The following is a 23118-nucleotide window of genomic DNA, read 5'->3' on the forward strand; positions in this document are numbered from 1 at the left end:
GAACAGTTTTGGTTGAGCAATGAGGTAAGCAGGCAATGGAGTTGCTTTTATGAATGTTTCAAGCTCTTTGCTTGAATAACTAAAAAGGAATCAAAAATAAATTGAGCAGCTTGCTCTAAACTGTGTTTGTTTGATTTTGGAGTTGTTCAGAATTGTATCAGCATGAGGAAACGTTATTTTCAGAAAGGTTGATGAAATTATTTGTTTTGATAGTTATGAGGCGTCGGAGGAGAAATGTGCAACTATTGGTCTGTAGTTTTTATCTTTGATGTAATTTTCAAATTTAAAAATTTAATTAAAATTTGCTAGTTTACATTCTATGGCTTTATTGAAAAAATCTGCGTTTCGCTTGTATATTATGCTGTGATAGAGTTGGTATTTTGAGGTCTGCATGTATATTGGTATTCCGGATGAGCCATCTTTCACAGGTTATTTTTCTAAGGATCCTGTTTTGGCATTGGTTTAATTTCTTCAGTAGATGTGGAGGTATCGTTGTCCAGGCAGGTGAGGCATAGGTAAGTATTGGGCGGATCATTGCTGTATACAGTAGCATCTTTAGTTTAAGTGACATATTCTGATTATATATTAATGGTTGTAGGGCTATTATTTCTGCATTTGCTTTATCTATTGTGTTTTTGATATGATCATTCCAGGTGAGTTCACTATTGATTATAAGGCCAAGATAATTTGCTTTTTTAACTATTGGTATTGGTATATTGAACATTTTTGGTTGAAGTTGTGGAAGTATTTTAATTCTTCCTTTTTGCATAATTAATATTTGTGATTTTCCAGCGTTTACAGCAGTTTTTTATTTTAAGCACCAGTCTTCTATTTCGTATATATGGTCCTGTAGTTTTTAAAGAGCATGATTTGGGTTTCTGGATTTAATAATAATACCGGTGTCATCTGCTTAATAGGCTGTTATAATTGGCTTTGTTTATAGGAAAATCATAGGTGTATTATATGTAAAAAATCGGTCTCAGAATGCTGCCCTTAGGTACTCCGGCTGTGATGTTTCTCTTAGTAGATTTTTTGTTTTAGATGGTGACTTGAAATGTTCTATTAGAAAGATAGCAGGATAGGAGATTGATTATGCCGGGTGGAAAATTTTGCTGTATGAGTTTATATATTTTGCCATACTTTATCAAATGCTTTGGATATGTCGATCATCAGGAAGGCTATTGTTTCTTTATTTATGATTGCTCTGCCAGTATAGTCTATTATTCGGAGTAACTGTTTGGGGGTATCTAATTTTTGTCGGAATCCATACTGTTCGTCGGGGAGGGCTGTATGCAGTGGTTTTATATTTCGTTAAAGCTCAGATAATAAAAATATATTTTCAATGCAGTTAATATTATGATGTGGTAGATAAGGAAATTTCGTTTCCCTTTTCTTATGCTTTAATGCAGTGCTTCCCCAAGTGAGGTACGCGTACCCCCAGGGGTACGGGAACAGTTTAGTGGAGGTACGCGTTCTTATGCGAAATATCTTGCAACAAACAAAAATTTCAATATCTTTCATTTAAAAACTAAGCTATGCATGAAAATTAACGATTACGTATTTTTCTATTGGCTTTTTTTTGCAGCGTCAACAGAGTTAATAATTAGTGGTGTCAACAGTGAGTAATGACTCTGTGCAATTTTTTATAGTAAAAAATTTATTCATTTTTTTATTAGAGGCATACAGCTTTACGAAAAATTTAGAATGGGTACACCAAAGTCATAAGTTTGGGAAACACTGCTTTAATGTAAGCGCATTGATCGAGGTACCTGCCTTGCGGCACTAGCCTATTCATCTGAGATTGAACTGCTAAATTCAACGGGCGAATGCGGTCGAATGATTAGTATACAAAACAGTAGTGTGATATATAAACAAAACAAAAAAGAAAAAAAGATTTGAATAATAGTTGATAAGATGCAAGTGTGATTACAAGAAGTCTGAATAACAGAAAAAATAAGCTAATTTACATAGTCGAAAAAATAAATATATACAATAAATATAATAAATATATACAATAAATATGTAAAAAATTTTTAACGGAGTGAGTAAAAACAAAATCGAAAAACTAGTATACACATATTTACAGCGGAGCGAAAAATAGATGATGTAGATCTTAATCGGAGAAGAGAGTNACAGTGTCTGTATTGCAAGCTATGGTGGATATGGGGATAGAGCGCTAACTTTTCAATGAAGTGACCTGAATTCCAGTAATGGCTAATCGATTAGAATTTCGCACTGACCACAGTGCTATCGTAAAATATCCTCAGTGGTAGACAGATCATGCGTTGGAGTCCCCTTTGATCGAAAAGATCTCCGCAAATTTCTTCTTAAACTTGATCCAAGAATTCTCTTTTCTTCTGGATTGGGTTCAAAATTACAAGGAGTTGAACATTGATAATCACAAATTCAATAATTGTGTCTGCTGTTCAACAACGTTTATAAAATGTAATAAAATTTCTTTATTCATGCAAAACCTGAATTTTTTAATGATTACAAATCCACAATAGAAATAACTAGTGTGAATGCATGATTTTAGCTCATGTAAATAATGAGAAAGGAACAGTGTCTAACTTTTTTCATCTCTTTCACTTTTTAATGACTTAAAAATTTTCTCTGAGCTGACAGCTCAAGAAAAAATCTTTTTCTTCACTCACTCACTCCTTGTAGCATTTGGATTATAAGCAGACGAGTCAGGTTCTATGCGTTGAATTTCACCGCTGACTATGAATAAATTCTCATAATATACGAATTACATCTACCAGCTGAAGTTTTCAGTGGGGGATGCATTAGTTTAATTATGGATTGTAATGTTAATTAATAACATATCACGAAAGATTAAAATATATATTAATTACGATTAATATTTTGTTGTGGTAGATAAAGAAATTTCGTTTCCCTTTTTTCATGTTAGCGTTTTGATCGAGATACCTAAGTTGCGGCACTAGCCTATTCATCTAAGATTAAATCAGAGATGCCAACTGCTCCGGACTCACCAAAATAAATAATAAAACGGTAAATAACTTCAAAGTAAATTTTGAAAATATTTGACTATTTTTTATTGCTTTTTAAAAGGTATAGCATGACAAAAATACTTGAACTTAAACTAAAGTGTGATTCAGAGTACATGTCCGCGAAGCGGACAATTGACTTTTTCATCGAAGATTGTGTCCGTGGGCACCTGGAATATTGTCTATAAGGGTGTAGGATTCCACAGTGGGGCTGTGGATGTCTTGGTGGGCGTGGCTTGTTGGTGTGAACTCTGCCTCTACGTCTTTTCTGTGAGCAGAGATCTAAGTAGATTCTGAAGATCAGGATCCTTAAGAAGCTGCTGCATTTCCTTGAATAACGAAAGGAACCTAGTTGCTTTGTCTGTGGTTTTGATGGGCTTTGCGGGTCTGCTTCTTGGTTTTCTTTCGGGTCTTGCACCACAGCCCGAAAAACAGGCTATGTGCTCACCTAGGCAGTTTACGCATTTAGCTGTCTCGCTCTGTTTTTGTACAAGTGTACGTGAAATGTGCATTGGCACATTTCATACCGGCAGGCTCAGCTGCACAGGTCTTTTGTGTATGCCCGAATTTCTGGCATCGGTAGCATTGTATTTCGTTGCGAACGCCACGGAATTTTTCTATCCTAACAGGAGTATCTAAAAGTCTCTTGATGTTGAAAATATCACGATGTTTTTCACTATCTGGTAGGATGACTAGGTAGAAGGGGAGGAGCTTAAGGTCCTGGCCCCGCCTCTTCCTCAACTGTTCGATTCTGGTTGGCCGTTGCTCAAAATCTGTTAGTTCTTTTTCGAGATCAGGAATTTCGATTTCTAGACTAAGTCCTCGGATGAGGGCTTTCAAATATCTACTGGTGGTCTGTAGAATTTCCATCGGTTCGTTGTTTACTGCTGGAGTCTCGACGATTGTCGGGGCTGCAGTATCAGTTGAATTGGATCCACTGTAGCTGTGGAGGCGATCTTCTTCTTAGGGCGAGTGGGTTCGCTGTTTCGGACCCTGTGCGTTTTTGTGTCGCCGTGTTGTCACTGCACTTCTTCCGCTTCTTTTTCTTCTTAGTCTATTTTTCAGTAGTTGAGTCTGTCTTTATGGGAGCTATCTCCGGGATGGGGTTGGAGATTGGCGTTTCTAGATCACTAGTAGTTTCAATCGGGGTTTCAGCTGCAGGTTCCACTGGCTCTTTGAGTTTATCTATATGAATATCAAAAGTCTTGGGCGTAGATTCCTCCAAGTCAGTAGTCGGTGCAGGTCTTGATAACAAGGTCACTTTCGTAGCTTCCAATGCCTCGATTGTATAAATCGATTGATATCTGCTCTTAGTAAGAGAGTGATGATTTGGAGCTGTTTTCAACATCATTGAGTACTCATCTGCATCATCTTGATATTTTTGGATAAGTTCATCAATCTCCTCTATAGTGTCTGTATTAAGAAATTTGAATTTACGCCTCATCTCTTCCTTCAGGGTGGTATGGTTGATAGCTGGTTCGTGAGTAGGTACGTGAGAGGGTCGGAAAACCTTCCCTGCCAAAACGGTGAGTTGACATATTGACTTATATTTATTATAATTTAGTCTTATATATTTAATAGTTTTTACAGGTTTGGGAAATAAAATTGGCTGGCACGATTGAACAAAAAAAAATTTGATAATATACTCATCTTGAATCATTCCCTCACTTCAGCGTCATTCCCTCACTTTATACACTAGTGAGGGAATGACGAATTCAATAAAATTTAAAAATAACAGTTAGGCCTAATTAATTTCTGAAGTCAATCACATACAATTATATTCATACAAGAAAGCAACATAAAATTATCCACTTTCTAGATGAAGTTGTATTTTATTTTACTCTGAAAAATGACATGAGGGAATGACAAATGTAAAAAATTTTACCTGGTTTGATTCATTCAAACTTATTCCACAGCAAAGCTTCTTTAAGTTGAAGATTGAAATATACTGCAATTTTGTTCTATGATGCCAGTTGTTAACTTCTGAAGTTTTTATTAAAATATTTTTATTCTAAGAAGATTGCAGGTGATAAGAACATTGTTGTGAGGGAATGACGCGAAACACTGGGGACAAAGTTTAAAATAGTGCTGTGTTAATATTTTTATCAGAAATTAAATTTAAAATTGATTTTCTGAATTCTATATTTCAGTATTCTGAAATAAAAAACACGAATTTGTAAAAAAAAAAATTTTATTTCAGAAACAATTTTTTTCTTTTTTTAAATCAGCAGTGGGGACAAGTGAGGGAATGACATATTGGTATATTTTAATTACCTAAAATAAATAAAAAATAAAAATTGATAATTTTATTTTTATTCTTTCGTTAGCTTGCATTCTGAAGGACACTTTCTCTGAATTTTTTTTTTTCGTAAGCTGTAAAACAAACATCTAAAGTAACTAACTAATAAAACAAACATCTAAAGTAACTAAAACTTTTCTCTAATCTAAAGTAAATTTCAACAAAAAGCATGCAAATAAGAGAATGGTAATCATTTCGTTATTAATATATTTGTAAGTATATATCAATCAACTATATCATTTAACCATTATCAATATATTTGAGGGAGCACTTTTGGGCAAAACAGTAAAATTTTCTGCGCTTTGCAATTTTTTTTAAAGTGATAATTCAGAAATAGCGCAAAAGCATCAAAAATGAATATTATCGTTGACACAAAAGCATCATTACAAAGCAAAATAAAAAAGGAGGTAATATGCTATATAAGCTACTATTTTTGACCGATTTCCGTTTTTAAAACGCATCTCTCTCCCCGAATGTTTTATAGAAATCGATTCCTTTTAGAAAATCGATCTTTTATAGAAACTTTTAGGAATTAATTTCTTATGGAAACTTACAAAAATAAATCCCTTATAGAAATCGATCATATATAGAAATCAATTGTTTATAGAAACTTATAAAAATTTATGTCTTATAAAAATCTATCCCTTATAAATAATCCTTTATAGATATTTATAGAAATCAATCGCTTAATACAAATTCATAGAAATTGATCACTCATAGAAATCAATACCATCTTTTTTAGTTCTCAAAAACGTCTTTTTTAATTCAGTGATAATCGCCTGCCTGCGTGTACAACGCGTCGTTGATGATTTTGCTTTAAATTATCTTGACGCGTGTGACACATCTTAAGATTATTAACCATAGATGACACCACTATGCAGCATTTTTCCAGTGTAAACCACGTGGTCAATTTTGATGATTAACTATTGATTTGTTAGGAATTCTTTGTTATGAAGCAATTTTTTGTTGTGGAAAAGGAAAATATCATAATCATTGTGGTATCAAATCTTTGCGCTAAATATCTTAAAAGTAAATACTTAACCATAAATTAATTTTTACCATGTGTTTTTGTAACTTGTTTTGAAAAAGTTATCCGATAATGAATGACTGACGATTTTGAATATGCCAATGTATCAGTAAGTTTCAGCGATGAAAGTGATATTCTATTGAGTTGATGTAATTTGATTTTAATAAAAGGAAATTCAAAATAAACCTGTAATCAAATTGTTTAAACTTTGTACGTAAATTTTTTTTATAACTTTTATACCAATTTTTTTATACTTTTATACCTTTCCATTCACCTTCCACAACTGAAATTGCAAAAATTACATTGCACTGTACCCATATATACATATTTCGTCAAAAAAAAAAACTCGATCATTTTTCACTAGTTTTTCCGGAAATAACTCGTGCTATATCGCTAATTTACAATCCAGCGACTTTTAATGACTCTCACCTTTTTTTTTTTTTTTTTTTTTTTTTGGAAATTTTTGGACCGCCTTAATTGTAAGGCAAACTTTTAATTTTTAAAATGTTTTGCTTGAGAAAAAAAAGTGCTTTTTTTTTTTAATTTAAGAATATACCAAAAAAAGGACATCGGATCGTTAACCCTTTCGGGCCGACTGTCACAAATGCGTGCCAGCATGAAACCGTATCACTCAATGCAAAAAGATAAAACTGGTAATCAAAGAAATTCTTTAGCAGTTTATTTAAGGCGGAGTTATAGTAGTTAGATTTATATAATTCCCCATTACATTTTTCAAAATAAAACTATTTAGTTATATTTTGAATTAATACTGATTATATATATATATATGATTAAACTAACAATAATTAAAGTAAAAGCAAAGTAAGTCTGTCAAATTAGCATCGCCAACATTTAAGTTACCGTTTTTTATTTAATTACAACTTGATTCTGATTTTGTACGAATGCTTTTCTGAATCAACCGTCCCCAAGGGGTTAAAGCAGCAGGATTGGAAATTTGCAACCACTACCGGATCTTAAAACTAAAAACCGAGTCCGGGAGGTAAAATTCTTTTGCCGTTTTGGGGTAATACCTAGTTTAAGAAACTTCTCTCGGTTAATTGCTGAATACCCAGTCTATCTCTAGTGTTAATGTTTTAGAGGTGATGTTTGATGGTAAAGTTGAACATTGAATTGATTTTGCATAAAATTATATAAGATTATAATATTTCATTATAATTTTATTTATTTCATGCTTAAATAATTGTTGAAACAACAGATTTTTACCATATCTAAAAAGGGAATATAACATTTTGAAGCATATGATTGGTAAGGTTCTATGTAAAATTAGGCCTAGTTTGCCAATCTTAAAAAGATACATGAACGATTTACTAAGAACATATGTGTGACTATATGATTATACATAATCATCGATCGCACGCCCTACTGATGTGTCAAAAGTTACGGAGCAGTTACTTGTCACAGTGACTGTCTAAAATTCTGTCACAGTGAAAAACCTTACAAAAGGGACTGGATCTACCATCATAAGACTTGTCAGCATATATGGCAGTACTTTTACTTTCGTTACTTGTACCGCCGGTACAAGTAAAAAGTACGTACTTTTACTTGTACTTCGTTACTTTTTAAATTTAGTACTTTTACTTGTACTTTCGTTACTTTTTTAGGGAAAAAGTACAAGTATTTGTAACGGAAATATCGAATGAAATCGTTACTTTTTTCTAAAACTCGGTAAGCTTTCTAAAAAAAAAAGAAATTAAAATTAAAAAAAAATGCTTATGTTTTTTTAATTTATAAAATTAATGTGCAATATATATGCATTCACAGCTAACTTCGTGTTTAAATACCTTCTGTTTCAACTTATACTGCACATTCAATTATTTTTTACTAGCTCAAAGATCACAAAGCTATCTGAAACCCCGTGTTTGCTTTGTTTATGTTTGTGCTTTTAAAACGCGTTTCTAAAGAGTAAAACAATTTTAAATCAATGGTAATTTAAATAAATAAAAATAATAAACTAAAAATTAAAATCAATAGATAAAATTTCTTTTTCGTGCAAATCCATAAAAAGTTTGATATTAAAATTATATTTGATTTTAAAATTATATTATACGATTATATTATAAAATTATATTATAATATTCTTCCGAATTTAAAAATAAATTAATGTCCATAACTTTCAAAATTAAAAATAATTAAATAAATAACAACAATTTTGCAAAAACATTAAAGAACATAAGAATATTATTCAATAAAATTTTAGGTTACTTTGAATTTTCGATTTCTTAGAAATGTACTTTTAAATCGTTACTTTTTTTGTTTAGTACTTGTACTTTTTACTCGTTACTTTTTAAAATAAGAACTTTTTACTCGTTACTTTTTTTAAAAATACTTGTACTTTTACTTTTTAAAAGTAACGTTGTCAGTGCTTGTCAGTGAGAATAAAATCCTCTGCTACTGTCACCGAGACAACCTGCTCCTACCAAAAGGTTGTCACAGTGAAATATTCACTACTACTTACACTGTAACAAAATCAAAGAGAAAATACCTGTTGATTTCTTTTGACAGCATGTCGCTGCTCCATAATTGCAACCGAGTTCCAAAAAAAGGAAATATAAAATAATAATGCTTCGAAAGAAACTGGTAGAAAAAAATTTAAAGAAGATAAATAGTTTATTTTTGGTGTTTAATTTGTTACATAGGTTCATAAGATGGCACAGGTAGCATTATGGAGACATTAAACGAATAAACAGAACTATTATTTAATGCAAGGGAACTCAAAACATTTTTAAACTTCTTAGATTTCTATGGAGAAAAAAAAATTACATTTATAAATAAGCATTCAATTTATTACTCAAAGTGGGCGTTTCTTTCTGGTAATGTCTCTTCTGGTAATCGTAGTAATTCATAAATGTTTTAGTGTTGTAATTGTTTTGATTCCTTCGTCTGCGTATCTAACTATATTATATAAAACGCCAATACGTACGTATGTATGTATCAATAAAACCGATGATATTTCTTTTCTCGCGCTGGCAACAGTATTCATTTTTAATTGATTGGATTCGGCGCGCAAGAGCACGTAGTGAGCAACCAGATAACAATAACCAGAGTGAGCATTATCAGGTTGTTCAATTCAGATTCATGCACTAAAAACATGACAATATTTAATTTAAACTCAATTAGGAATTAATTAATTAATTGAAGTGAGAATGCTTTAAAAGGCCGCTGTTTAATTGATATTTTTCTACTGGGAGCTACCTAAACGTCTAAAAAACGTTTAAGTGTTTGTATTGAATGCATTGAATTTTTTTATATTTCGCGTTTATTTATGCATTGAATTTTCACGCTTTAAAATACAGAATATTAGTGAAGCAATATTTGATAATTTATTTTGCTAATATGTTTCTTATTCAGCTAATGTTTTGATTTTTTCACCATGTACAATCTAAATAGCTAATATACTTTTTTAAAAGCCAAAGAGAACATTGGTAGAATTCTTCTACATAAGTACAATACTATGTCTTTGATGATAAAGTACTATGTCTTTGATGATAATATATTATGTCTTTGTGCTAGAACATTGTGTTCAATGGCGAGCGAGCGCAGCGAGCCATGGTTCACGGCGTGAACCACATAGGATTGCGTAGCAATTCTCGGGGGTTGGCGAGCGTTAGCGAGCAGGGGGCGGAGCCTCCTAGTATTTCTTTAAAGCTGTTAACTGAATAAAAATAAATTTAATGATAGAAACATTACTTAACTATTCAAATAATTCCTGTGTCTAGCCGTAAAAAAATCGATAAATAAATGGAAAAATTTGCAAGTTTGAGGCGGACTTTCTTTTCCTTGAAAAATTCATTTTTATCTCAATGAAAGTTTTATGAATTACTTTCTTTGCCAGTTATTTTGAAAGTTTCAAACCACACTCTGAAAAAGTTTGTTTCCAAAATAACTTCAGAGTATAAATATTTTTATTAGTTGTCACTACCATTCTAATTTTTTTCTATGATTTTAATTTTACTCATTATGAAAACTTAGTGAATATATTGGTAACTACCACTCATACATTTTAAATTAATTATATTTAAAACAAAACTCTTCTTATGTTCGCCCACCCCAGCTAAATTAGCACACAGACTAGCTAGTAAATGGTCTACTTCGAGTCGTAAAACTATCTTGGGGTATCCTCTAGCCCAGTAATTCCCAAAGTGGTCTATATCGACCCCTGGGGGTCGATATAGACCACTGAATGTATGATATGAATGAATGTATGATATGCGTTGACTAAAATATATTTGATTTCTAAGAAGACTAAGCTTTTTGTTCGATAAAAGCAATATGTGATACATTGTGCTGTGATGCTTATTTGTAGTGATAAGTGGTTGAAACGTGCTTGTGTTCTCTTGTTATACTAACAAACTTCGTACAGGAAGAAAAAATTTTGATTATTTTCGACTTTTTTTTATCTGTGTGCATATATATTTCATATTTATGTATTAGTTATCATATTTATGTACTTTCAAATTTCATCAGTTTTGATGATAATTACTCGGGTAATGTGCCCATTTATTAATTCCTACTTTTATTTTTAGGCAACAAGGATCAGAAGGTTTCCACCTCAACGATCCTCACCTGATTATGAAGGAGTAAAGGGCCTTTCCAGCCTCAGGGAACCCGGCCAACCGATACGACTGCTACTTTTTAAACAGAAATCGGGTTCGCGTGCACAACTGTTTCACCTTTTAAATAATCTGTGCAGACTAATGAAAAAACCGTGTGGAGGCTTTCTGATCATGGTTGGATGAAGCTTACATCACTATGTTCACTTTTTTGTAATTTTTGAAGTAATTTAATTGCTGTACTTTTATCAGCAATTGCTATAATCGATTGCAATTATTTGCTTTGAACTCTTCAATTAATTTATAATATCGTCAGAATTTAATTTGACTCAATCAGAATGCACATAGTCTGAAGCTCCTGTGGCGCCTGTAGTGTTCTAACATTAACTGCAATTGGATAAAAGCACATATTGGTATCGTTGGTAACGAGGAAGCGGATCAGGCAGCCAAGGGACATATCAGTCTCAGTCAGATAAAATTAGAGATCCCGAGTTCTAAGTCCCAGATCAAATCTGGTGTGAAACTTCAAAATTTAAGAACATGGAGGCTGGAGTGGCAGGACTGCGGGAAGGGCAGACAAAATTATTATTTCTTTAACACGTTGAGCCCCGCGTCAGCCATCGGTGACTGACACTGGACTTTCCATTTAGGCCACGTCAACCACCGGTGACTAACACTGAAATTACATTCAGGCCGCGTCAACCACCGGTGACTGACACTGAAATTACATTCAGGCCGCGTCAATCACCGGTGACTGACACTGAAATTAAATTTAGGCTGCGACTGCCACCGCTTGCTGACACTGACCTTTCACATAGGCCGCGAAAAACAGCTGGCTTACAGCGTATAACATGATATAGAACTATAAAATTTACACTCTTTTATGGAATTGCAGAAAATTTATTCAAAATTTACTTAATTATTGTGATTCTTGGTTTAATAAATTCAATTAAGTAGAGTTTTATCCGCCACTATTTTTAAACAATTCATAGGCATATATAATTCACCACTTTTTTCAGATATGTCATGCCAAACCTTTTATAAACTAGCATAATCTGTCTATATTTGCAAATTTAGTTTGTAGTTATTTGCCGTGTGTAAGGACGACGAGCAAGCCATGTAAAATTAGAGTGGCATTCAATGCGTTAAAGATCCATAAATCAGGAGATTACAGGCCGACTTTTATCTTGACCAGTTTCTTACGGGACACGGAGACATTTAATTTGTCACTGTCCCCACTTCGTGGTGAACACCTTGATGCAAAGACCCTACAGTTGTCCTGTTGTCCTGCGGAAAACTTTTTCCGCAGAGTTGTCCTGTGGAAAAATTATTAAAAATGTTATGAAAACTGCTCTTGAGGACAGTTTAACAGACCTGTAATTCTTGGAGTCTGCGATACCTAGTGATTTAAATTTTGGTTGATTTTAACTATTTACACCTCATTTTAGTCGATTTTACTACTTATGAACTTTTAAACTTTCTGCATTTGGTTTTAGTTGGACTTTTTTTTTTTACTGAACTTTCAAACACTTCACCTGGTTTTGTTGATTTTAACTTTATCGAAATTTTAGACTCCTTCTCCAGTTTCCAGATGAACATTTAATTATTGAACTTTTTAACTTTTGCTCTAGATCTTAACTGAACTTTACTTTTATTTAAATTTGTATTTTTTGTAAGTTATTTTAGTTACTATTGTTTTACTATGTATTCTTAGCAGTGTTTTAGCTTTTATTCTGTACCTTTGAGGACTTTTCTGTCACTGTTTTTAACTTTCACTTATTAGCTTTCCCTAATATTTTTAAATTTTACTATTCCTAAATAACTTTTAATATTTTGGCCCTTTTACACTTTTAAGAATGTTGTTCAATTTCTGCTCCGGTGAGTTTTTAATAATTACTTTTAAGTATATTTACCATTATAAGAGTCTGTGGATCTGTTTACTGAATTGAATTATTAATCCTTTTTGTTTTCTTATACAATCTTACTCGCCCGGCATGGTTATGGGCAGTTGCCACGCAATGTATGTATTTTATGTTTTGTACTGTGTTTGGGTTTTTAATAAACATTTACCCCCATGCCCTAAATTGGGGCAGGTCGGGGTAAATCTTTTTTAGTCTGAAGCTCCTGGAACTTTCATTATCTTACTGTGAGCAAAATATGATTCTTTTTTTAAGTAACAGCTTTCCTTAATTTAATTTCTAATAATGATTGGTATTTATTTCTAAATAGCGTTGTTGTCCTATATAAAGAACTCAGAGCAACATTTTTCCAACCATATCATGCATGAAAAACATTCAAATTTAACTGTGTTACATGTTTAATTCATATCATTTAAGTTGTCTTTAATTTTGTTCATCGGTGTATTTAGCTGCGTGGAATTGTTTTTTCTAAAGCAATGGTTTCCAACTGGCGGCCCGGGGGCCGCATCCGGTCAGCGAAGCCTTTTTTGTGGCCCGCGAACTAGAATATATTAGTTGTCATTTTTTTGCGGACAATTTTCGTAAGAAATCTATGTGGGTTTAAATTACTTTTCTCGTTAATGAAAACCTAATTTCTTCGTTTCTGTGAAATTTAACATACCAACTGTGCAAAAAAATTTATATCTCATGTTCTGCACCCAGGGAAATATTTATTCAAATGCAAAAATAATCGCTTTTGTTGCTCTTTTTGTATTTTGTAAATATAATTTAGCATGTGCGTATCAGAAATTTCTCGAAGAAATTCTCCCATTTAACTTTTTTAAACCACTCATTTTGAAAGAAAATAATTTCACACACATTTATAAATTTAAAACGTAAATATCTATTCTCTGGTGGTTGTAGCAGACAAACCTCAATTTTCTCACTGAACATTTTGTGTGCTACTATGTAAGTTTAATTACAACCTTTTTAAAGTTTTATATCTTAACAATTAGATATCTGTTGCACAGTAATTGTTTAATACATAGGTGCACATTAAAGTTATTGTAGCCTGAATTTTTATTATATACTTAATATTTTTAAAAATATTATTAATAACAATTAAATAATTTTAAAAATCTACTTCTTATTTTAATTTGTAATTCGATACTTTTTCTTTGTACAACTTGGTAAAAATCTGACAGTAATATTTTATGTTCCTTCAAACATTAAAGAGTCCTATATAAAATTTTGATAAAGTTGCGGCCAGCCATTTGATTTGTGTTTTGAATTGTGGCCCCCGGCCTCATGTAAGTTGGAAACCCCTGCTCTAAAGACTCTAAGCAATAAGTAGGCGTTTCAGTGTAGGCGTCAGCAATAAGTGTTCCCTCCTTTATTTGATGGCTCAATCTGATTTGCAGCTCTATTATTATAGCTACCCCAATTAAAATATTGTATATTAAAAGATTTCCCCCTTATCAAAATAAAGAAATTAATAATTTTTTAAATTTACCAGTATCAAAAAATAGCTATGTTTGTGCGTATAATAGTTTATGAAAATGGTTAGAGAAATTCGTGAAACCATGATGCACATTATAATCCAAAAATAAAAAAAAAAGAAGTTTAAAATAATTTCTTTATACCACTTGTATTTACAAATCTATATTTATGGTATTTGTATATTCAGCATAAATGATTACTTTTTTACATTCTTTCCTAATACTTTAACAAGCTCTCTTGAGATTACTGACTCTCAGATGAGTGACTCTAAGCTTAACCGGTATTCACACTGTATTTTGTTTCCCTATTTCCCTTAATGTTAAAAAGAATCGTGTTAAGAGAATTTAATTCGTGGAAGGCACAGAAATAAATAAACCCTCTTGAGAGTAATCACTCTCGGATTGGCAGCAAGAAAATATATGTTATCTCTGCGATTAGTCGACGCGCACCGCCCTTTCGTATTGCAGTTTTGTTAAAAAAAAATCGTGTTCTGACTTTCAGATATAGAACGAGTTTCCAGCTTAAAGAGACACAACGTATACAGAGCTGCCAACTTCCATCTCTTTTTGTAAAAATTTATTCTATGTTTAATGTTTTATAATTAATTCAAAGTTTATATTATGATGTTTATAAATAGTTGAACGTTTAAAGAATGTTCATGAAATCGCCATTGACACGTTTTTAATTTTCGTAATTGTAAATATATTTTGCACCAGTTGCCGTTTTCAATTTTTGCATCTTAAAATTATTTCTGTCAACAAATTCTGTTTCACAATAAATAAAAAATTTCAAATTATAAAAAATAATAAAGTGAGCTGATTTTTATTGTAGGTGAATTTAAACTGTAAGTTATCATATCATTAAATTTTTATTAGTACTTTTTATCTGTTTAAATGAATAAAATTTCGAAGCTCAGCGAGACAAAGTGTTGCTTTCCTCATCTTCTTTCAAAACTAGACCATTAGAATGTTCCATGTGGGGAATTCTGAGAAAAGAAGCAAATATGTGGATTTCCTGTCTTAAACCCGTTTTACTCGCATGTAAGTTATCATATCATTAAATTTTTATTAGTACTTTTTATCTGTTTAAATGAATAAAATTTCGAAGCTCAGCGAGACAAAGGAACGGAAATATTACGGAACGGAACGGAAATAAATACACGGAAAGCGAACCCCCCACTGTGACCTTGGTGGATTGTAGATTCGAAAATGTACGTGTGTGTATTTTTCTATTTATATATCTGTAACAGGAATATATCTGTAACAAAACATTTAAAATTTACTTAATTTTCGTTTTAGGTTACAAAGCAAATTAGACAATTCTCCACATAATTAAAGATTTATTTTTAAATTATTTCATCTTCCGTTTAAGGGCAAAAAGAATCAATATTGAATCAGAAATGTATCATTCTTTTGATATCTCAATTTCTTTTCTTATTTGATAGAAATAAGAAATAAAATTATTTAATAAATACATACGTATTATTATTAAATTGATTACTTTTCCAGAGGATAAGAACTAATATTTTCGTAAAAATAAAATTTAACTTAATGCAGAACTCAAAATTATATAATTACTGCGAGAACTGAAATATAAAATAGATTGAAATACAGTTGCCACGTCTGTTATGATCACATCTGTTTTGAGAACACTTGATTTAATTATTCGGAACGTATATACTATTCAGGGGGGGGGGGGGAATTACAAAGTTAAGCTTTATTAATAGACTTAAAACTAATTTGATTACTATATACATATTTCATTTTTATAGAATCGATATTTGACATTTTAAATAAACATAGGCCGCGATTTTATTCACAGATGCGTTTTGATATATGTGTCTTTAATTAACACGATTCGGGAAATTATCAAAGTATTTATGATTTTCAATATTTCTTTCCATTGGTCATTTTAAAGCATCACCCCCCTTTTTCTGATATCTGTAGAAAGAAGACTTATTTTATGATCATTAACATTGAATGAAAATAGGCATTCTAAATGTCTTCTCGATATATAAACAATTTTCATTTGGATTCCTTTAAACTAATTTTAACGTAATTGTTTTCTTACATAGGTTGAGGCGAGAGTAAGAAATAAATTACTAACCTTAATTTTTTTCTTTATAAGGTTTTTCGTTTCCTTTTTTTACCCATGTCCTACAAAAATAACGATCAAAACATTATCTATCTTGAACTTGCGTTGTTGCCCTTTTGCGGCCTTTGATGGAATTGCATATAGCTCGTTCACCAGGAGTTGGCACTTGGCTCCGCCTTCATCACGTGGTATACGACGATTCTATTTCGCTATTTTTGGGAGGTTGTGAGCAATCCTGAACAATGTTGCTATTTGGCGATCGTTTGGCAAAAATATTTATTTCGTCAACTTCATGTGCATTTTTTTAACAATAAATATTTAATAAATTTGATGATATTTGCACCAATTTTTATGATATTTCTTTCTTTTGAGTGAATAGTTTGTCCTTTATGAGACATTTCGCTGGGAGAACAGCAGTTTCTAAATTTAAACTATATTTAATTAGCAAGTGTAACAAAAGGTATAATAGTAGATGATAAAGCAAAGTAAGTGACTGAAAAAGAATTCACTTTTTGTGTTTGGCGCAAATTAAGGGTTGTCTCACTTTCAACAACGGAGATGTTTCTCTTCTAACTCCCGCGCTGAAATGAACTCTGCGTCCCAGGAGGTGGAGCCAAGTCTCAACTTCTGGTGAACGAAATATACCTGCCTGTTCTGTTCTGTTCTGTTAGGTGGTTCGGGGTGCCTGAGGCCGGAACGGCCCTTTACCCCTTCATCTTGTGATAAGTTCAATGAGGTAGTTCCTTAAGGTGGATAGTAGGATGGTGGTTTTTATTTTCATATTTAAAGTGGTAGTAAGTATATACTATTTTTTCTTTTATAAGCTTAATTTTTAGATGATTTTGATCACCACTATTCTTACAAAAATTAAGCACATATATTACTATGCGTTACTATCATGGTTGTCAGACCAGAGACCAGACCAGGAGATCAGCTCACGACGTGATCGAGTAAAGACGTGTTTTATCTCAGCGCAGCAATGCCGTATCATAGAACGGGACGAGGTGGAAAAGTCTACCCGGCCACCGGCCGAAACAATATGCTGAACAGGATTGACCAAACTTCAACAGAGGAATTTATTGAGAAAAGTGGGATTCCCCTAAAATACTTTCACCCGAGTACGAGTATGGAAAAGGATGAAGTAAAAGATTACTACCAACAGTTTACCCTGGAAGAATTAGAAAGATGGTATCACCCATACTGTAGACTCCGAAAGGGATTATACTGGCGCGCGGATCCTATATATCACTACCTCTTGCATGGAGCAGAAGGTTTTCTCAACGCCATGGAAAAGAAGCAGAAGGAAGAGAAAGATCGACAGATTGAAACTCCAATTGCCAATCCAGTGCCCAACGCTCAAAAGCCTGAAGAAGAGCACACTATCAAAGACTCAGTGCCTACTCCAACGATTGAAATGGACACTACGGAAATTCCAGACCCCACTGTGAAAAGAAACAAGAAGAAGAGAAAAAAGGCGAAAACGAGTGTCAACCAGGCGACGCTCCCTGACATTACTGCCGATAGCGAGCCCACACAAGTCCCAGCTCCCGACATCCCAGCTGATACAATGCCGACGGAGAGTGTGGATCCCACCACCCAAGTCATGGAGATCTCACCCACCGACAAAAAAGTCCCATTTGTAAAGAATGAAAAAGTGCTCATACGTGGGCTACCAGTAGACTTTAGCATAGATGAAATTTCACTTGAACTAGGAAAATCTAACATTGAGATTTCCAAAGTCGTACAATTCAAGAGAAAAGTGGGAGGAGCCTATAGGCCACTCCCCATCTTCCTCGTAGTCACTCCTCTGCTGGCCAATCAGACAAAGATATATCACATAGAATGCCTCAAACAGATCCCGATAGCAGTAGAGAAGTACAGGGGAGGAAGGAGACCCACCCAGTGCTTTAAATGTCAGAATTATGGACACACTCAACGAAACTGCACCAAGGAAGTCAGATGCATGAAATGTGCCGAGGGGCACTTTTCATATCAGTGCACGAAGAGCCGTGATACTCCAGCTACCTGCTGCAACTGTGGAAAGAGCCACACCTCCAACTTTTCCAGACCAGAATTTCCAGACCAGAATTTCCAGAATTTCCAGACCAGAGCCAAGACTCCTGCAGCCACTGCACATCGACTTGTGTCACTTGTGAAAGAATTACAAGATCTCATGAAAAACCAGGAAGTGCTGTCCTTGCTACAAACTCTACTAAAGGGGGTCCCCCCTTCCAACTGATGTTCCATGTTACTCCAAGCAACGTCCCACCCCTGCAATGATATGAACCTGAACTCAAATATTACCCTTCATGGTGTTATCTAGGACTTTCTAGTTTATGACATCAAAATTTAGATGAATCAGTTAGCGGCGCTTCGCGCCGAATGCTGAGATTTTCCATATTTCCAACGTTCCAACGTTCATGGTTGTCAACTTAAGTTTTCTCAAATATAAAGTATTTGTTTGCTTAAAATTAAAGTTTTAATTCCATTTTAATACCACTGGGGAAAATGATAATGGAAGGGATTAAAAGTTGGCAGGTATGGAATTGGAGAACAACTGTTTCTAATGAGTAGGCATCACATTTCTCGAAACTTATAGCGTTTGGCAGAGGTATCCGCGAAGAGATTAGTTATCATTGTATATCTTATTTATATACAGCTGTTCTTATTTTGTTTTTCTTATTTATTTATTTTTTAAATAAAAGCTTACCTCTCTGTTAAGTACTTTCATGAGTGTATTTAAACTTTTAAAGCTGTATGGAATGCGTCCCCTTAAGATTTTAAGTGGAAAGTAGGCGTTTCAGACGTAAGTATTCCCTCCTCTATTTATTAGCTTTACCGAATTTTCCTTGTCATCTTGAAGCATAAACAATTTTTGTGTACTTTGTTTTTGTTTTTTTGTTTTTTTTGTTTGTTTTTTTTACGAAAACCCATTTTAAAACAAACTATTTCTAAACAAAAAATTTCAAATAATGATTTCGATATTTTTCCTCCTAAATTTGTGCTACGCGAATTATCAACTCAATGCATTATTAAATTTATTTTATACTCGAGTGGTAAAAGTGTTCCTTTACCCCTTGGGGACGGGTGATTCAGAAAAGCATTCGTACAAAATCAGAATCAGGATGTAATTTTAAAAAAAACGGTAACTTAAATGTAGTCGCTGGTAATTTGGCTGACTTACTTTGCTTTTACTTAAGCTTTACTATAAGCTTCCATATCACATTAAATGCCTTATTAAAATTAAAAACAAACTGAGAATGGCCTTCCAAAGGTCTAGGAACCCTGCCATCAAAACCCAAGTTAATAGTTATACCAAGCTAATCAAAAAAGAAAAAAAAACGAATATAAAAAAGAGACTTGGGACAAAAAGGTCGAGAGCCTTATTACGCAGGACAAAACAGCGTGGAACATGGTACGGGCACTTAAAAGCCCCAAAACTACTAATATGCCACTCCTAAGTCCTAGGGGTAAAACATACTCAGACATCGATAAGAGCGAAATTTTCGCTGATACCATGGAAACCCAATTCTCAATTAACAGTGAACCCAGTAATACCACTACTGAGTTGAATATTCTCAAAACCTACCACGAGTGTATCAGCTCACACCTCCCAAATAATGATAATGAGCAGATTACTGTCGAGGAGCTCTACAGTATCATTGTAGAGCTCCTCGTAGAGATCATATCACTCTACAGTACCAAAACAATAAATCCCCGGGGACTGACTGTATTAATAATGTCATGATTAAATACCTCCCCCCAAATATCATTGAGCAACTCAAAAATATCCTTAACTCTTGCCTCAACAAATGCTATTTCCCTCAGCAATGGAAACACGCACAGATCGTATTATTCCCCAAACAGGGCAAAAACCTTTTAAAACCCGACAGCTACAGGCCCATAAGTCTATTAAAGGCCTTTTCAAAAATATACGAAAGGACCATCCTGAGGAGACTAAAATTCTTCCTAACGTTCCTACCAAACGAACAGTTTGGGTTTAGGGATAACCTCTCAACCGCGAAACAGTTAGTTAGAATCGTGGAGCAAGTATCGAGGAGTTTCTGCAAAAATGAGACCACTGCCCTCCTAATGTTAGACGTGACCAAAGCTTTTGACCGCGTCTGGCATCAGGGCCTCATTTATAAACAGATTAATTACAAAATCCCAAATAACTTAATTCTGCTTATTAATAGTTACCTTAAGGACCGAACTTTCCATACTAAGGTTAATACCGCAATCTTCTCAGTTAGATCAATTAAGGCTGGCGTCCCCCAAGGCTCTATCCTGGGCCCGACCTTGTACCTTATATATTCGGCTGACTTCCCCAACCTGAGTGAACAATATCATAATATAAGCATGACGTACTACGCCGACGACACGGCCAGGGACGTAGGTAAGGGGGGTGTTAAGGGTGTTCAAACACCCCCCATTGTACAAAGCAGTTTCTCTTTTTTTTTTATACTATAGATAATTTTTTCTTAATTTTAGAAAATTTGTAAATATTTTATTTACTGAAAAAAATAGAGAATTCCCAGGACATTTTATTTGGAGACTTTTATCAGTCTGTAACTTAAATAAAATAGTCACTGCTGCCTCTTTTCTACCCATTCATCAAGAGAGCAATAAACGCTTCTCTTCAGTGATTAAATTAGATAGCATCCCTTTCCTCACTGATTTACCACCCACAAAGTTTCTCCCCTCAGAAAAGTAGCCAGCTCATATTACTTACTCTAAGAGAAAATGTTCTTCCTTTCTTCCAATGGGTTCTATCTTATCTCATCTACTTTTTAAAATATCGGCTGTACGCAGATCCTATTTACGGTCATAAAATGCATACTTCACACTAAGAATTCTCTTGGATTTCTGGGACTGCATATATATGTTAACCTTTTCAGGACATAAAACTTCCTTGGCAATTTTTTCGGTCATTCTGTCTGGGAACTTTGTCTTAGACACTCATCCTAAAAGCTCTTAGTTTTAAATTTTTCCTTTTGTTTAATGTAGCATTTTATTTAAAATTTCTTTTTTTTTTTCTTTCGGATTAATTTTTATTTGTTAATCTCGTCCGTTAATTTTTAGTTTGTATTGTGTAATTCTGTTCCTGTAAATAAAATGGGCTATTTTATTGACTATAAAAAGAGCTTGAATCGAAAATATTGGAGGTAAGCAAATACTTGTATTAAATCAATCTTTCCGCATATAGGTAACATTTAAACTGTACAACAAATAGATTTATTTAGTAAATTTGATTATTCATGCACAGTTTTATTTCCCTTTTTTGGTTTTATTTTACAATTATGAAATCAGACTTAAAAATTTTTGAAATTTTTAACTGAAAATTGAAGCAACTTTATTATAATTCAGTCAGAATTGAAATATCTATATTACATTTAATTTCAAAATGAAACACGAAAATTTCATGAATGAATAGCTGAGAGTAGTTAATCGTTCAAACTATCTTAGTATAAATGTGTAAGTGTAACTTAAAGTTTAACTATTTTTTAGAAAATTGAAAAAACTTTCTACTACTAACTTTCCCTTCTTGGGATCTTATTGCAAGGGAAGTTACTTATGATATTGACAAATTTTTAACGATAATACTTCATTGCATGATCATAAGCAGCGATATATGTAACAGTTTTATAAAATTAAAACAAATGTCAACAAAACTTTAAATTATCATAAAAATTACTGGAATTGTTAATTAAAAGAATAATTCAGTACTTTCTAAGAATAATTTAAATCAGCTCAAATGTTTTTTGTTTTTTTTTTGTCTACTTAATTTTATATATATTTATAGCAAAGTCGAGACCCCTTTTTCGTTAGCTATTATATGCATAGACCTTGTGAAGAAATCTTTAAAAAAAATATATGCCAGCTGAAATTTAGTAAATAATGAATATTTTATCCTAACACAACAGATTAACAGGAAACCTTTACATCCACTTATTAAATAATATCAGTTTAAATTACAAAATATGAGAATAGTATCCAGGAGTTTCTAATCCGTAATTAAAAAAATTATTTACCAATAATAAATTTTTCGTAATAATAAATTTTTCATAATAATAAATTTTTCGTAATAATAAATTCCACGTAATTCATAAATTTTCCGTATAATTAAGATTGTGACAACATGTTCTGAACTAAATAAAAATTATGCATTTAATGTTTATTTTTAGTGATTATACATGCAGTAATATATATATTCATGCAGTATAATATATATAAAATCAATTTTATGGGTGATTCTTTTTAAACATGATAATTCGGACCGAAAAATTTCTTCAAATTTAAAGTCTTCAAAATAGTCTAAAATCTTTTTTTGTGTACTTCTTTAGTTACACTTATTAATATCTTACAGACAGCAATGTAGAAAAAATAAATAAAATAGAAATTCATCAAATTTTGAATGCCAGGAAAATGAGATATTAGCTTAGAAGATTAAAAAACAGTCATTTTAAGTTAATAGTAAGTAACTCAACTTAAGCCTTTATGTTAGATGGACCAAAAATTGCTTAAATTAGTTCTTTTTATTTACTGTAGAAAGAATAAAAAAATATTTTGTTGCTGATATGTACAGAATAAAATTGCGTATAATAATCAATCATTAAATAAATAACTTTGATTACATCCAACATATTACAATCATACATAAACTTGGTATTAGGTTAATATTTGCTTTCCCTCCTTACAGTATTAGCAGTTAAAAAAAAAA

General features: G+C 32.6%; 1 long non-coding RNA gene across 1 annotated transcript in view; it reads left to right on the forward strand.

Moving 5' to 3' along the window:
* LOC139426394 (uncharacterized) overlaps positions 1 to 13025 on the forward strand; it is a 34432-nt gene extending 21407 nt beyond the window's left edge. The window contains exon 2 of the long non-coding RNA XR_011637664.1: positions 10879 to 13025. This is a non-coding gene — a long non-coding RNA (uncharacterized lncRNA). The remainder of the gene's footprint in view (positions 1 to 10878) is intronic.
* The last annotated feature ends 10093 nt before the right edge of the window (positions 13026 to 23118 follow it).

Source organism: Parasteatoda tepidariorum, chromosome 9 (assembly GCF_043381705.1).
Source record: "Parasteatoda tepidariorum isolate YZ-2023 chromosome 9, CAS_Ptep_4.0, whole genome shotgun sequence".
NCBI lineage: Eukaryota > Metazoa > Arthropoda > Arachnida > Araneae > Theridiidae > Parasteatoda > Parasteatoda tepidariorum.